The sequence below is a fragment of the Aotus nancymaae genome, unplaced genomic scaffold (assembly GCF_030222135.1).
Source record: "Aotus nancymaae isolate 86718 unplaced genomic scaffold, 86718_ANA_hifiasm-v0.15.2.pri h1tg000067l, whole genome shotgun sequence".
NCBI classification, from domain to species: domain Eukaryota; kingdom Metazoa; phylum Chordata; class Mammalia; order Primates; family Aotidae; genus Aotus; species Aotus nancymaae.
In genome coordinates this window covers 6,129,427-6,145,526 of record NW_026988482.1, presented here as the reverse complement: position 1 = coordinate 6,145,526, position 16,100 = coordinate 6,129,427, and the positions used below count along the sequence as shown (strand labels likewise).

General features: G+C 43.5%; 1 protein-coding gene across 6 annotated transcripts in view; it reads right to left on the bottom strand.

Moving 5' to 3' along the window:
* VPS8 (VPS8 subunit of CORVET complex) overlaps positions 1-16,100 on the bottom strand; it is a 353,273-nt gene that overhangs the window by 242,284 nt on the left and 94,889 nt on the right. For 2 of the 6 annotated variants that reach the window (XM_021674476.2, XM_064366880.1), the window contains exon 1: positions 763-1,139. The exons of 2 other annotated variants lie outside the window; for them this stretch is intronic. The gene's annotated coding sequence lies outside the window, so the exon portion shown is untranslated. Of the gene's footprint in view, positions 1-762; positions 1,140-11,722; positions 11,773-16,100 lie in introns of those variants that run through there. 2 more of the 6 variants (XM_021674475.2, XM_064366882.1) reach the window with 2 other exon arrangements.

Here is a 16,100-nt window from a genome sequence, read left to right as displayed (position 1 = left end):
ATTCTTATGCATTTTTCAAAAATAGTGGGAAAGACCATACAGCAAAATATTTATTTAAATGATTTAATAATCTAAAATGTTTCATATTTTATATTTGACTTTCCAAAATAACTCAGAAGGGAAAACAATTTTTTCCAGCTCTTTTTGTCCCATGTCTGGAGTTATTAAGAGGTTCCAAGACGATATGACAATCTAGCATCTCTAACACCAATATGAACTGAACAAGTATCAAGTGATCAAGCGCTCCCTGAAGACATCATCCTGCCAAGCTACCCTGCCCTTCACTTCACTGAGCTCCTTTCACCGATGAGATGTGGTGGCAAAGCGGAAGAAACATAAATAAGCCAGAGTCTATTAAACTCAGGTCTGCTGGTGTGGCCACCTTTCTTAGAAATGACCACGAAATAAACACCTTTCCCCGCCCCCCTCCAACTCCCACCAAAAATAAAATACACAAATCAAGTCGGAATCTGGACTTTATGAGTTCCTATATGTGACCTTGGCCAATTTGTTTACTTTTTCTGAACCCCCTCTATTTCTCTATCGGTAAAATGGAATATTGTGGACATTTGTGTTGTTTGCTCAGAATAGCGCCTCCTTCTGGGAAGGGCTCCTTCAAACCATGTGTTTCTTGTAGAGGCTGACGGTCAAAATTCCATTAGATCCCACACTCCCCACCCGGCTCTCTTCTGCAGAAAGGAAATCATGCATTTAACACACATCCACTAAACACCTACTATGCATCTGTCACTGGAGACCTACCTTTATTGACAGAACTTAGGTTCTAGGTACAGATTCTCCGGAAAGAATGAAACCTATGGAAAAAACCAAGTAGAGAAGAGAGTCCTGACATCATTCAACCCTCAGACTGTAGTCTTCTATCAAGTGAGCTCTGCCCATAGCCTCTGGCAGTTTGGCTTTGTAAGCCAGCACACGCTCTCCCAACGTCCCCCTTTCTTTTAGCACTTAAAATGGACAGTCCTGACTCTCAGGAATGCAACAGGAACAAATGATATAAGCATTTAGAAGGATCTCAGGACATAATTTTCAAAAGATACTAGCTATTATATTTAAAACCTCAGGATTTTCAAATTTTTCTCAAGATTCTAAGACAAAGCCTACTCTTTCTGTAAAGCTCTAGCCAGTGCTAAGCACATCAGAACAACGTCCTTGATATCACGGCAGTTCTTCGTGAGCTGAATGGTCGGGGTTTTGTCTTAGTACAGCCGCCATCAAAGCATCACAGACACTTCATAAAAACTTGAATTACAACAGAAGTGTCTCATGTGACTAACTCATTCGAAAATCATGTTTTGGATTTTTTTTTTAACATCAACATTAGTCTACACTTTACTAGTGAAGCCAACTATGCCCCCTCCCAAGTTCTCTCAAACCTTACAGCAGTTACTCCTTTCTTCACTTTAGTCAGTGAGCTTTTCCAACCCAAATAGACCTGATGAATCAAAAGGTCATCATGCTCATATTTTTTTTCAATTTTAAGAATTTACATCAGTTGCCAATCAAATTTTTTTAAAAGGAGAGTTCACTTGAGCAGCTTCTGTGAATTTTTCAGAAAGTACCTGAGCTGCCTACTTGTGGTAGGCAGGATAAGGGTACCCGACAATGCCAGTCCTAATTCCCAGAAACCATGAACATGTTTTTTTACATGGCAAAAGGGATTTTGCAGGTTAAATTAAGACTCGACAGGAAGATTATTCTGGATGATTCGGGTGAGTCTGTAATCACAAAGGTCTTTAAAAGTGGGAGAGAGACAGAAGAGAATGCCAGAGAAAGAGATGTGACACAAGAAGCAGCATCAGAGAGACGCCATGTCACAGGCACTGGAGATGGAGAACGGCGCTCGGGAGCCAAGGATGCAGCATCAGAGAGACGCCATGTCACAGGCATTGAAGATGGAGAACGGCGCTGGGGAGCCAAGGATGCAGCATCAGAGAGACGCCATGTCACAGGCATTGAAGATGGAGAACGGCGCTCGGGAGCCAAGGATGCAGGCAGCCTCTGCAGCTGCGAAAGACAAGGAAACAGACTGTCTCCTAGAGCCTCCAGAAGGACTCAAGTCCTGTCTTGACATCTTAATTTTAGTGAGACTGGGGTCAGACTCGTGAAGTATGCAGCTGTAAAATAAACCTGCGTTGTTTTATACCACTTGCTTTATGGTGATTTACGGCAACAGTAGGAAATGAATAGACAGTTGACCCTTGAACAACACAGGTTTGAACTTCAAGAATCCACTTACAGGTGCATTTTCTTCCGCCTCTTCCACCCAAGACATCGAGCTCAACCCTTCCTCCCCCTCCTCAGCCTACTCAACATTTAGACAAGGATGAAGGCCTTTATGATGATCCACTTCCACGTAATGAAAAGCAAGTATATTTCCTCTTGTTTAGAATCTTAATATCTCCTTTTCTCTAGCTCTCTTGATTGTAACTATATAGTATACGATACAAGTAACACACAAAATACGTGTTAAGCGACAGTCAATGCTATCAGTAAGCCTTCCGGTCAACGGTAGGTAGTATTAGCGAAGTCTTTGGGAGTCAAAAGTCGTACTTGGATTTTCCACTGGTTGAGGGGGCGGTGCCCTTAACCCCTGCGTTGTTCAAGGGTCAATTGTACTAATAAACATAAATTAATGTTTCTGGTCCCATATCCAACATTCTGAAATATTAACCCTGCCCTTGTGGCTTGGTGTTGCCCATGTGTTTATTAAGCAAGCCCTTCATTCCAATATATGCACCAATGATGAAATGGTTCATATATGATGTGTAATATTTCACACTTGAGATACAGATCCTGCTTCAGGTATCACATAAATGTTATCCCAGTACAGAGGCTGATAATGAACCACTCATAAATTCCTGTCGGGATGCAATTCTACAACTAGTTCTTCACCCAACCATCACATAAGCTCGTACTTTTATAGTTCTTAGGGGATGCCATACCAAACAGTACTTGCACGTAACAAAGCACAAGTCACAGCAAGTATTTCTTAGTCTCTCTTAGAATGAAATCAGATTAATCTGATAGGAAATATATTCATGGACTCGCAATTACCCAGTATGCTGTCCCCTTCTGAGTGCTGATAAACGAGAATTTTAATAGTTCAGACATAAGATTATCAGTTATTTCCTCTTGTTATTCCCAACCAATTAATAATAGATTCAAGGACCATTAAAAAAAGATAGGTACCATATAAACAGCAATGACTTGACTATGACACTGGCTAGCTGAGTAAGAACTCTAATGTGTGACCTCTCTTAGGCCAAGTTAATGTGGAATTCTTGCACCACTGTTTTTTAAGAGATGGGATCTTGCTATGTTGCCCAGGTTAGCCTTAAACTCCTGGCCTCAAGCGACCCCCCTACCTCAAGTCTCCCAAGGAGCTGCAACTACCAGCCTGTGCCACCATCCCCAGCTTTCACCAGTTTTCACCTTGGCAAACATTTATTCCTAACTGTTCTCAAGTTCCAGGGTCCTGTTTAATTCTCTGACATTCTTTTCCTCCTAAAAGTGTCATAAGAGATACTTTTTCACATTACAATGAAATAGAACCAAGTTTTTATTTACTATATAATGCTAGAAAGACATCACAAAATATAGTAACAACATTACATGCAAACTTTATTTTGGGCCTTCCCAACCCAAGCATTTCTCTTCATCCTTTGTTTTGTGAAGGAAAAAAAACGCAATAGTGGGTTAACTTCTGTGAGATTTCTATTACCTTTCTCTGGCAAAACTGACTTTCTTTTTTTTTTTTTTTGAGACAGGGTCTCCCTGTCACCCAGGCTGGCGTGCAGTGGCATGATCTCGGCATGTTACAACCTCTGCCTCCGAGGTTCAACGATCCTCCCACTTCAGCCTCCGAAGTAGCTGGGTCTACAGACGCACACCACCATGCCCAGCTAATTTTTTGCATTTTTAGTAAAGATAATGTTGGCCAGGCTGGTCTCAAACTCCTGGGCTCAAGCCACCTGCCTGCCTCAGCCTCGCAAAGTGCTGGGATTACCTGTGTAAGCCACCGCACCTGGCACAGGTGGACTTATTTTTAACAGCTCTCCAATGCCTCCAGAATGAAATCCCAAATTCTAAGCCGGTGACTCCAAATATGACATGAGCTAATCCTTCGGCCTCCTTCCCTTACAACTGAAACTATTATTTGCAGTAAGAGTCCTTCAAGAATAGCTTCCACTTTCCCTCCATGTCTGCTCAAGCTGATTGACCTTCCCTTCCCTTTCCTTTTTCTCTACATTTATCTAACCTCCTTCCTTCTGGGAACTGTCCAAACTGGATCTGCCTATGCCCTCTTCCTTCCCTAACCACCCTCTGAATTCAGAAAACATGTCTTCTTTTAAAACAGTGGCTTGGCTCTTCATACTGATTCATTAGCTAATTTACAACGTGACTGTCTTTTCTCCCCAGCTATACAATAAAAATGGGGCCATGCTTCTCTGAATATTCCACATCACTGGGCTCACTGGCTTGCACAGCTAGGTAGACAGTTAAAAATGTTTGATTAACACAGGAACTAGGAGACAGGAATAACATCTGTGCTGCAAATTAAATATACCAGTGTTATTACCTGTAATTGCTAAGCTCCAGAGGATAACATTTCACTCACAAATACAGGAATCTATGCCATAATAAGTAAGCCAAGTTATAACTGAATTCTACTTCTATATAATCAGGCTTGTTGACCACTGCAGGTCCTATTTATCAACTATCAGCTAAAATGCTCCTTCCTTAAAAAGGCCCTTGTTTTTGCTCTGCTCAACCAGGCTGTGTTCCCTGTTAACATGCACTCACAGCACTGTCCTCCTCTTTTACTACACTTACCACACTGTCATCATTCCTCATCGTCTAAACCACCATTCCTTGCCCCAAACTGGAATGCAGTTTCCATGAGAGAGCAAAGACCAGATCTGCCTTGTTCACCATTCTACTCCCAGTGCCAATGTTACACAGTAGCTAATCGATCCATCAATCCACCCGTCTACCCATCCACTGTCCCTCCCTCCCTAGGTAAATAGCCAGGCAAGACTGCATCACTAGCTTCCAGAACCTCAAACAGCAGTTCCGGTCATTTACTATAGAGTATGGCTAGTTACGCTACTCCAAGACACCTCCATCTGTGCAAGTTCCATTCTTTGCATCTAGGAGAGATATTTTTACATCATTTAGTTCATTTATAGCATGATGCAAACCCCACAATCTCAGATGTTTTATGTTCTTTTGCGTTAATTCAGCCTAGAGGCCAAGACGAATACAGTGGAAATGTACCATACTTCCATTCAATTTACAGGAATTCCTCTATTATCTTCAGCAACGGGACAGAGAGAAAAAGAAATGATTCATGTCGGGCAAGAGGCTGCATACCTCCACTCGGTAACTACTTGCTTCACCGTGGGCACAGATGGTCAGCGGCTGTGCCGTCTCGGTTCTCACCCGCCTCACACACGAGCAATTCACTTCATCTGCACTCAACATCACAAGCACCATGCAGTTCCAACATGGAAAAACGATACCTGGCTGCACTAGACTTCCTGAGAGGCCGCTTGTCCGTCTCAGATACGACTCCCTCTCGGGGTGGTTTGGGGGTACTCGATTTTCACCTTACTCACGGCCTTTAGATACAGACCCTACTTAGAGCAATGCTACTACATACTGGGATGGGCCGCTTTACTTGACCCTGGAGTTTCTTCCCAAGAAGGCACATTTAGGTAACCATAGCTCACAGTACCGGAACTGCCACAACGAAAAAGCCCAAACCTCTGTTTCTCTTTCTGTCTTGTTGGTGAACATCTAAATGAGAAGAGTGACCGTAAGTACATACAGAATAAAAAATGTTGAAAAGAAGAGTGGGGGAGGGAACAGTGCCTAAGACCTTCCTGTATGCAGTGCTAAGTCACCACCATGAACTGTCAGACACTATCCTCAAGGAGCTCCCAGTCTGGAAAAGAAAAATCTAACCCCCATCTCAATATACGAAACAATAATATGAACTACGTCTACAAATATCTAGATAACGTAGAAATTCTAACTTTATCGAGCAGTTTATTTTTTATTTTTTTTTTAGTTGGAGTCTCACTCTGTCACCAGGCTGGAGTGCAACGGCACAATTCCCGCTCACCGCAACCTCCGCCGCCTGACTTCGAGTGATTCTCCTGCCTCAGCTTCCTGAGTAGGGACTACAGGCGCACACCACCAGGCCCAAATAATTTTTTTGTATTTTTAGTAGAGATGGGGTTTCACCATGTTGGCCAGGATGGTCTCAATCTCTTGACCTCGTGATCTGCGCACCTCAGCCTCCCAAAGTGCTGGGATTACAGGCGTGAGCCACCGCGCCCGGCCTATTGATCGGTTTTATATCAATATGTGTATGAGGTAATAAGTGAAATGAATAACAGAGAAAAATGATCACTTCTGGATTCTATAATATTGTTTCCACTATTATAAGAATCTCTCTTCCCAGACCCACTTCAATCCCAAAGAACTCCTCCTAAAAAGCACAAGGGCCTTGTGTAGACTGAAACATATTCCCTTTTCTTCTTCACATAACTGACACAGGTAAATTCTTGTAAGTTAAATGCGCAAAAGAAAGGATTCCACTTCGGTATAGGCTGAGCAGATGGTGGCCTTCTTTATAAATCTGTAATTAACTATCATCTCAATTTCTCTTGGTTAGGTGTCAAGAAGGATGTAGAGTCACATCCTTTTTTTTTTAAGAGCAAGAAGTAACTTGAAGCATCTTGCTGAACTGCAACAGAAAAAACAAAGGCTGAGACACTCCGGCACCTTTGCCGTTTTTCCTGAAGGGCAACTGCTTCTCCTCCATTCCAACCACGTGATGCTGGTGGTGCTGCCAATCAAGCACCCTATCTGCCTAGCCAGGGGAGCGGAAGAGTGGGCACATCACATTCTTATGTCCAACTGGCCAATCAAGGTCCTTCTGTCAATACTAGAGGTAGGAGTTTGCTCTTTATTCTGGGGTGCTAATCTTGGATGACGTAACACAGCGGTCATCTGCAGTCACATCTTCTATGCATTTATATACAGTCACATGCTCCGAAAAGACGTTTAGGGTCAACGACAGACCACATATACAACCACAGTCCCGTAAAATTACACATAATGAAGCTGAAAAATTCCTACAGCCCCGTGATGTCAGAGCTGTTGTAACGCAATGCATCACTTCTGCGTCTGTGGTGATGCTGGAGTAAACAAACCTCCTGCACTGCCGGTAGGATAAAAGCTACGCGCGTACAATTATGTGCAGTACGCAGCACTTGATAAACTATGTACTGGTTTATGTATTTACTGTCCTATACTTTTTATCATTAGAGTCTATTCATCTACTTATTAAAAAATTAGCTATAAAATAGCTTCAGGCAGGTCCTTCAGGAGGTATTCCAGAAGGCACTGCTATCATACGAGATGACAGTTCCATATCTGTTACTGCCTCTGAGGACGTTCTACTGGGATCTTCCTGACTGTGTAGGCCTAGGCTAATACATTCATTCAGGATTCAGTTAAGAATACAACATGTACCAATTGTACAGATGACCCCTAAAGTTGTGGATCAAGAGAACGTACCATCTAAACTCTATGAAAGCCATCAACAGATCCAAAGTTAAACATACGTTATTAAGTTCAAAAGATCTTACTTCTCATTCACATACATAACTGCCATCTTGTGTCACACTGGTTGAAATGTCAATGGAATAGTGTGTCTTAGTTTTCAAAGATTAAAAAATTTTAAAATAGAAAAAAGTTAACTGAAGGATATAAAGAAAATATTTTTGTACAGCTAGTTGTACACTGTGCTTGTATTTTAAACTAAGTTTTATCAAAAAGAAGTTAAAAACTTTTTTTTTTTTTTTTTTTGAGACAGTCTTGCTCTGTTGCCAGGCTGGAGTGCAGTGGCGAGATCTCAGCTCACTGCAGTCTGTGCCTCTGGGGTTCAAGTGATTCTCTGCCTCAGCCTCTCTAGTAGCTGGGACTACAGGTGCACGCCACCATGCCCAGCTAATTTTTGTATTTTTAGTAGATATGGGGTTTCACCACGTTGGCCAGGATGGTCTCTATCTCCTGACCTCGTGACCTGCCCGCCTTGGACTCCCAAAGTGCTGGGATTACAAGCGTGAGCCACTGGGCTTGGCCAAAAAAAATCTTTTTAAAATTAAAAGTTTATAACATAAAAGTTATAGTAAGCTATGGTTAATTTATTATTGGAGAAAAAAAAATTTTTAATAAACAGAGCGTAGCCTCAGTGTACAGTGTTTTAAAAGTCTACAGTAGCGTATAATATGTCGTAGGCCTTCACATTCCCGCACCACTCACTCACTGCCTCACCCAGAGCAGCTTCCAGTCCTGCAAACTCCATCAATGGTAAGTGCCCTATACAGGTGTACATTTTTTCATCTTTTCAACTGTATTTTACTGTACCTTTTCTGTGTTTAGATACACAAATACTTTCCATTGTGTTACAACCACCTACAGTATTCAGTACAGTAACACGCTGTACAGGTTTGTGGCCTAGGAGCAATAGGCCATACCACATAGCCTGGGTGTGTAGTAGGCTACACCATCTAGGTTTGTGTAAGTACGCTACAATGCTTGCACAATGACAAAATGTGCCTAACTACACATTTCTCAGAATGTATCCCCTAATTGTTGCATGACTGTAACAGGACAGAATGAGGCTTGCAATTACAGTCGCAGAGGAGACAGGGAACGGGGGTTACTGGTCCTCTGCAGAAATGGAGAGATACACAAGCACTCCATCACTGGAGTCACTGGATTTAGCGATACCCCAGCCCTTTCCAGGTTTGGAGCCAATAAATCCCTTTTTGCTTAAGCCCATTTGAATTTTCGGTCACTTACAACAGAAATATCTTTGACTAAAAAAGTATAATTGCTGGCCAGGCAAGGTGGCTCACGCCTGTAATCACAGCACTTTGGGAGGCTGAGGCGGGCAGATCACGAGGTCAGGAGATCACCATCCTGGCTAACACGGTGAAACCCTGTCTCTACTAAAAACACAAAAAAATTAGCCAGGCATGGTGGCATACATCTGTAGTCCCAGCTACTTGGGATGCTAAGGCAGGAGAATTGCTTGAACCTGAGAGGCAGAGGTTGCAGTGAGCCGAGATCATGCCACTGCACTCCAGCCTGGGCAACGGAGCAAGACTCCGTCTCAAGAAACTAAAAACCAAAAAGTATAATTGCTATCAGAGTAAATCTAAGAAATTCGTAACATTGAAAAATCCAACACAAAGCTGTAGCTCCTTGCTAAAACACAGAACATGTTTAATAATGTCATACAGCGTGAAGTCAAATACTCATTCAAGATTCAGTTAAGAATACAACATGTACCAATTGTACAGATGACCCCTAAAGCTGTGGATCAAGAGAACTTACCATCTAAACTCTATGAAAGCCATCAATAGATCCAAAGTTAAACATACTTTATTAAGTTCAAAAGATCTTACTTCTCATTCACGTACGTAACTGCCATCTTGTGTCACACTGGTTGAAATGTCAATGGAATAGTGAGATACAGCTAAGAATCGCCAACACGTCCCGATATTCTGGAAGATAGAAAACATCCGGCCGGGCGCGGTGCCTCATGCCTGTAATCCCAGCACTTTGGGAGGCCGAGGCGGGTGGATCACGAGGTCAAGAGATCGAGAGCATCCTGGTCAACATGGTGAAACCCCGTCTCTACTAAAAATACAAAAAATTAGCTGGGCATGGTGGCGCGTGCCTGTAATCCCAGCTACTTAGGAGTCTGAGGCAGGAGAATTGCTTGAACCCAGGAGGCGGAGGTTGCGGTGAGCCGAGATCGCGCCATTGCACTCCAGCCTGGGTAACAAGAGCGAAACTCCGTCTCAAAAAAAAAAGAAAAGAAAAGAAAAAAGAAAACATCCATCTGCCAACAACGGTCCAGATACAAAGGAAATATATCAAATATAAAGAAAAATCAGCATATTACTCTGTTAGAGCTCTGTAAAGAATTTTCTCACACATGCCTTTTTGACCATATGAAGCCCAAGAGTGCAATGATTTTTTTTTCCATTTATCTTTATTGCATATTCTACGGAACAGGCCAGCTATAGCCAGTGGATTCAATATCTACTCTGTGCTTAAATTTAACCATGAGCAAAAGCCATGCCTTATACAAACATATGCAGATTATCCAACCACATTTACATTAGATATACCTCAAACACACACAGGCAGACATAGATATACATAGACAATTAACATGTAATTATCTCCCAAACGCGGACATCTGGAACGAGGTTTAGCGCCACAAGCTAACATCCATGCTTGTTTTGCTTGGGTCTGGGGTTTGTTTTTTGGTTTTTTGTTTTTTTGTGACGGAGTCTTGCTCCGTTGCCCAGGCTGGAGTGCAGTGGCACAATCTCGGCTCACTGCAACGTCCGCCTCCCAGGTTCAAGCGATTTTCCTGCCTCAGCCTCCTGCATAGCTGGGACTACAGGTGCGTGACACCACACCCGGCTAATTCTTTATATTTTTAATAGAGACGGGGTTTCACCGTGTTAGCCAGGATGGTCTCGATCTCCTGACCTCGTGATCCACCCGCCTCGACCTCCTAAAGTGCTGGGATTACAGGCGTGAGCCACCGTGCAGGGTCGGGTTTTTAGGTTTTTTTAGTAGGGGAAAGTAGAGGGTGGATGGTGCAGCAGAGGCCTTCCTATTCATTCTAACAATAATCTAAGAAGTGGAGGGGGCCTGCTTATTTAAAGAAGTCTCCCCAGGTAGCTATTCCTGATAACCCACGGCCATGGAACCTCCCACGGATCCCACCTCCCCCCACCCTATCCTCCTATGAAGCACACCCATTCTGTACACCGGAACACTCTGAGCAGCTGTTGCCCTCCTTCCTCAGGTGTCACGCACGGAGAACTAGCCAAGGCACAGGAGTAGCCTCGAACTTTGGAGGCCCACCTTTCACCCTGCTGCCCTCACTCTGGGGCACATCTTGCACGTGGAGACAAACTGGAACCAGTTTCACAGGGTGCGCACCAATTCCAAGAGGCAGACGTCCCATCTCAGCCTCAGACTCAGGCACCCTGATAACGGTCCCTGGAGGATGAAGGGGTCCACGCCCGTTCCCCAGGCCCGACAGGCGGGCTACACCTGTCCGCCAGGGAATGGGGAGGGGCATGACACCCGCGGCCTAGGCTCACAGTCGGGGGCGAGGGCGCGCCAGTCCCTCAGCCTAATTGTCGCATGACTGTAACAGGACAGAATGAGGCTTGCAATTACAGTCGCAAAGGAGACAGGGAACTGAGGGGTGACGGGTCCTCTGCAGAAAGGGAGAGGTAACAAGTACATCACTGCAGTCACTGGATTTAGTGAGACCTCAGCCCCTTCCAGGTTTGGAGCCAATAAATCCCTTTTTACTTAAGCCCATTTGAATTTTCACATCCATTTGGAACCAATAAGTGGAAATTGCCCGACCCAGCTCCGGCCCAACGCAGGACACGCCCCTCCACTCGAGAATCAACCCCGCGGGCCGGCAGACGCTGCTCTGTCCGCTCCCCGAAGTCGCGCCGCTGTCGCGCAGGAGAAGGCACCGAGGCTCAGAGACCTGTCGCGCGCTCTCCTCCTATCCTGAATACGGCCCCTTAATCCTGTCTCCTCCCCATGGGCCTGCTCTCTGGAAATTCGTTACCTGAGCTTGCAGCCATTCCGGCCCAGGACCGCCGGCCCACGTGACCGCGCGCCCCCGCCCCGCCCCGACGCCCAGCTCTCGCCTCACGCACGCGCACTACCTACCACTACCGCCGCGCTTCCGCTTTCCTCCTCGCACCGCTCCTCCTCTGGGGCGGTCCGCGCCTCTTCACCACGCCCCTATTTAAAGGGCCAGAGATACACTGTCTTCCCCCACGGAAAAAATGGGTGATTCACATCTTGAGGACCAAGAGAATGGAAACGTCCAACGAGCAGCGCAGACGAATAAACAGCAGTCCTTGAGGTGAGAGAAGAAAACTCCTTCTTTAAGAAAGTGAACTTACTTGCAGCCAGCCCAGAAGGGGAGTTGATTCCCTGCCTTTTGGAGTTTGCAACCAGTAAATTTTTTTTAACTTAAAAAAAAAGATGAACACAGAATTGCCAATTTATTTTGTCAAATAAGGACAATAGGCACACATACTAAAAAGCCAACTATTATATATCGTCAGTATTGCTCCCCAAAATACATCTTAACACCAAAAATATAGGAGAAACGTCGTCTCAAATAAAGAAGACATCTTAAAAATGAATAAAAACGTGTGCTTATTTCTCTTGTTGCTCCTGAAGAAAGGTGAAAGCTATCAGAACACACTGGTTTCTAGAGTCATCACTGTAGGTAACATTACCCTGGGACACAGATCTTATGCTCGCTGGGGGCTATGGTCAAGAAAATAGGAGAAGGAACACCAGAAGATACTCTTGGAAGGAGATACAGAAAATGTTCAGTTGGGCAGACATTTATTTAGCATCGACCAGGTTCACTAGACCTCTGAGCCTTCGGAGGATCCAAAGATGGGTAAGATACCACCCTGCCCTTCAGGTACTCATTGTCTAAGAATTCAGTGTACAGACATAACAAAATACAAGGCAGGCTGTTTGGAGTAATATAAAGACATCAAACCACCATTTTTGGATCACAGACAAGGGGAAAGTTTGAAACACTCCAGAAGGATGTGGTACCTTGTCAGGGCCTTGGAGGACTTCAGTGGCAGAGGGCAGGGAGAAAGCCCAGCTGAGGGGACAGTGGCATCAAAGGAAGCACAAGGCAAGTTTGGAAGCTAGTTACTGACCTGATGTAGCCGTGGTGTGGGCGGTGGCTTCCAGCCTTCTAATCATCCGCCAGGCACAGTGGCTCATGCCTGTAATCCCAGCACTTTGGGAGGCCGAGGCAGGTGGATCACCTGAGGTGAGGAGTTTGAGACCAGCCTGGCCAACATGTCAAAACCCCGTCTCTATTAAAAATACAAAACTTATCATGGTGGCATGTGCCTGTAGTCCCAGCTACTCGAGGGGCTGAGGCAGGAGAATCACTTGAACCCTGAAGGAGGAGGTTGTAGTGAACCAAGATAGCGCCATTGCACTCCAGCCTGGGCAACAGAGTGAGACTCTGTCTCAAAAAGAAATACATTTCAGCCATGGCCTAATATAAATATATACACAGTATTGTATATATGTATGAGTGCGCATTTCGGATAGGTAGATAGATAGATAATAGAGATAGCTGCCGAGACAGTAATTGCCTTTAGAATGTACAATGCGACTTGGTATTTTCCATTCTATTCAATTCTCTTTTTTTAAGTGCTGGTTACTGAATCCATTTCAGTACTCAGGGATGCAGAGCAGCCCGTAGTTCGAAGACACTGCTGGAGTGTGTATTAGAGCTATGGTGGGCTATGAGGCTGGAAAGGCTGGGAGTAGACCCAGGAGCACGTTGCACGCTAAGCTGGGGCATTCTGCTCTTCTGTAACAGCCTCCGGAGGAACTTGAGCAGAGGAGCGGCAACATGATAGCTATGCTTTAGAAGGCTGGAAACCGGCCTTTGGTTCTGAATATCACTTTTTTCTAGAAAAACTATCAAACCGGAGACTGTCTAAAGAAGGGTAAGCAAGCTGGTGAGAGCAGAAAGCCTGTGATACAGAACTGTTGAAAGTATCCAGAAAAAGAAGAGATTGGCAGAAGTAGGGGAGAGCAGGCTCGCAGGGGCAAGCAGCGGAAGGGCAGCTGTCAGGGTGGTACAAAAGGAATTGCAGTTTTTGCCATTACTTTTAAAAACTGACCCTTTTGAAGTATCTCTACAATACTCATACGCTTATTCTAGATAGCTGTAGAAAGAATGAAAGCCTAGGACCTGTGTATGGACATTGCAGAGAAGCAGATTTCAACTCATAATAAAGAATATTTTAGGTTGGTCCAGACTGCCTCTGAGACCTCTCCAAAGTAACAGCCCTTTTATGTACCTCTGTTCACACCGGGAAATAAGGTAAAATGCTATCCTTTCCAGGCCTACTTGCCGTAACAAACAAACAAACAAAAAATGTGTGCTTATTCTAGAAAATGTGGAAAATTCAGGAAATATTTAAAAATAAAGCAGAAATTACCCACATTCAGAAAAAGGCACTCATTATTTTGGCTTATTTCTGTTGGTTTTTTTTTTTGCATATTTACATTTTTGACATAATAGAACCGCACAGAATATTTAGCTATGTATTATATATATTTACAGGATGCATAGTTAATACTCCATTCTCTTTTGTCACTGTTATATCTTGAGCAGTATCCACCATCATTAAAATTGTTCACAAATATTATTTGTAATGGGTACATAATTATTAATCATATAGTTTAATCTATTTTATTATTCCACTATTTTTGGACATTTAGAGGAGTTCCTATTTTTTACTGCTAATGAGAACATTGCCACCAATATCCTTATACATAAATTTTTGCCCACATTTTAAAATTATTTCCTTCCTTAGGCTAGAAACCTATATGTGAAATCATTGATTCAAAGGCTTTGAAAGCCCTTTAGTGTGTGAATAGCCATGGTCAAGTTGCCTTCCAGAAATGTCAGGCCAGTTTGCATTCCCACCAGAAGCGCTCAACGGGGCCCATGGGGCGTACCCCCGCTGGCATTCATTTTATCTTTAAAAAAAAGATTTACCAATATGATAGTTGAAATGGTCTCTCATTTTAATTTGCATGGGATGACTAGTGGAGTGGAATAGCTATACAAATTTATCAACCCTTTAGACTTATTCTGGGAATGCAGTTTCACTGCTGGATCTGTGACTGGCAAATAGTACTGAGTGAATTGTTACAGACTTGTGAAGGAAAAAAACAGAGGATTTTTAAAATGAATTATGTGGTCACACCAAGTTACAGGCAAATTATATCGTGGTGTGCTGTCCTAACAAACGTTAGTGGGAGAGTTCACTCATCACAGTGTTACAATATTCATGTTGTGAATATTGGCTTCAGCAAAATATCATTCCTTATACTAAATCAAAATTTTAGATTTGAATTTCCTCATTTGGTAGTTTTGTTTGTATTTAATTATGCTTTTAGTTTTATAGCTGGATAAAATCTATAAAACCCAGGAGTCCTTAGTTTTGTGTTTGCTTATATACACACACACACAGACATATGTGTGCAACATTATTTTTAAAAACATATAAGCTAACTCTAGATATCTGTGCGAATCTTTTCCCCTTATAAAGGATCTGAACAATATCTGAGTTTGAAAAACATTGATACTGGAATTTCTTAAAGTTTCATTTGTACTTATCTAAACAGGGGTACTGGGATTTTTTCTAAAGGTAAAATTTGTGTCAGCTTATATATTGGAACTTTTCCATATAGAATAGTATTATGATTTTCTTCTTTTTGGAAAGAGTTCCAAAAGCTATACTATGTTTGGGGTTCAGAGAGTATGTTTTGACTTCAAATGTACCATTCATCAGAGTTAACTTGCTACAGGTCTGTAAGACCTAGACAGAAGAGTGTTTGCATTTACTAAACTTGTAAATAACACAGAGCAGTTGAGCAGGTCGTGATTACAATGGAGCTTTTGCGAAGTTGTCTTAGAGAAATGAAGCCAGTGAGAAAAAAGTTGCCTGTGAGCCTTGGGAAGCGGTGCGGGCTGGCCTGCGAGGGGCATGGGAGCTAGAAGGGAGCCCCACTGAGGACAGCTACAGTTGGATGGTGGCCTCACACCCGGCTCTATCCGCCCAGCTGTTACCAAGACAGAAGGATGCAGACCCCAACCCAGACATCACTGTTACCCCTACATGTAGAATAAGCCCCATCTCTCCTGAGGGGAAAAAAAAAATGTCTGTACCAGAGAGCAAAAGCCAGAGAACAGGCTGGGCGTCGTGGCTCACGCCTGTAATCCCAGCACTTTGTGAGGCCGAGGTGGGCGGATCACAAGGTCAGGAGATTGAGAATATCCTTGCTAACACGGTGAAACGCTGTCTCTACTAAAAATACAAAAAATTAGCCAGGCATTGTGGCAGGCACCTGTAGTCCCAGCTACTCAGGAG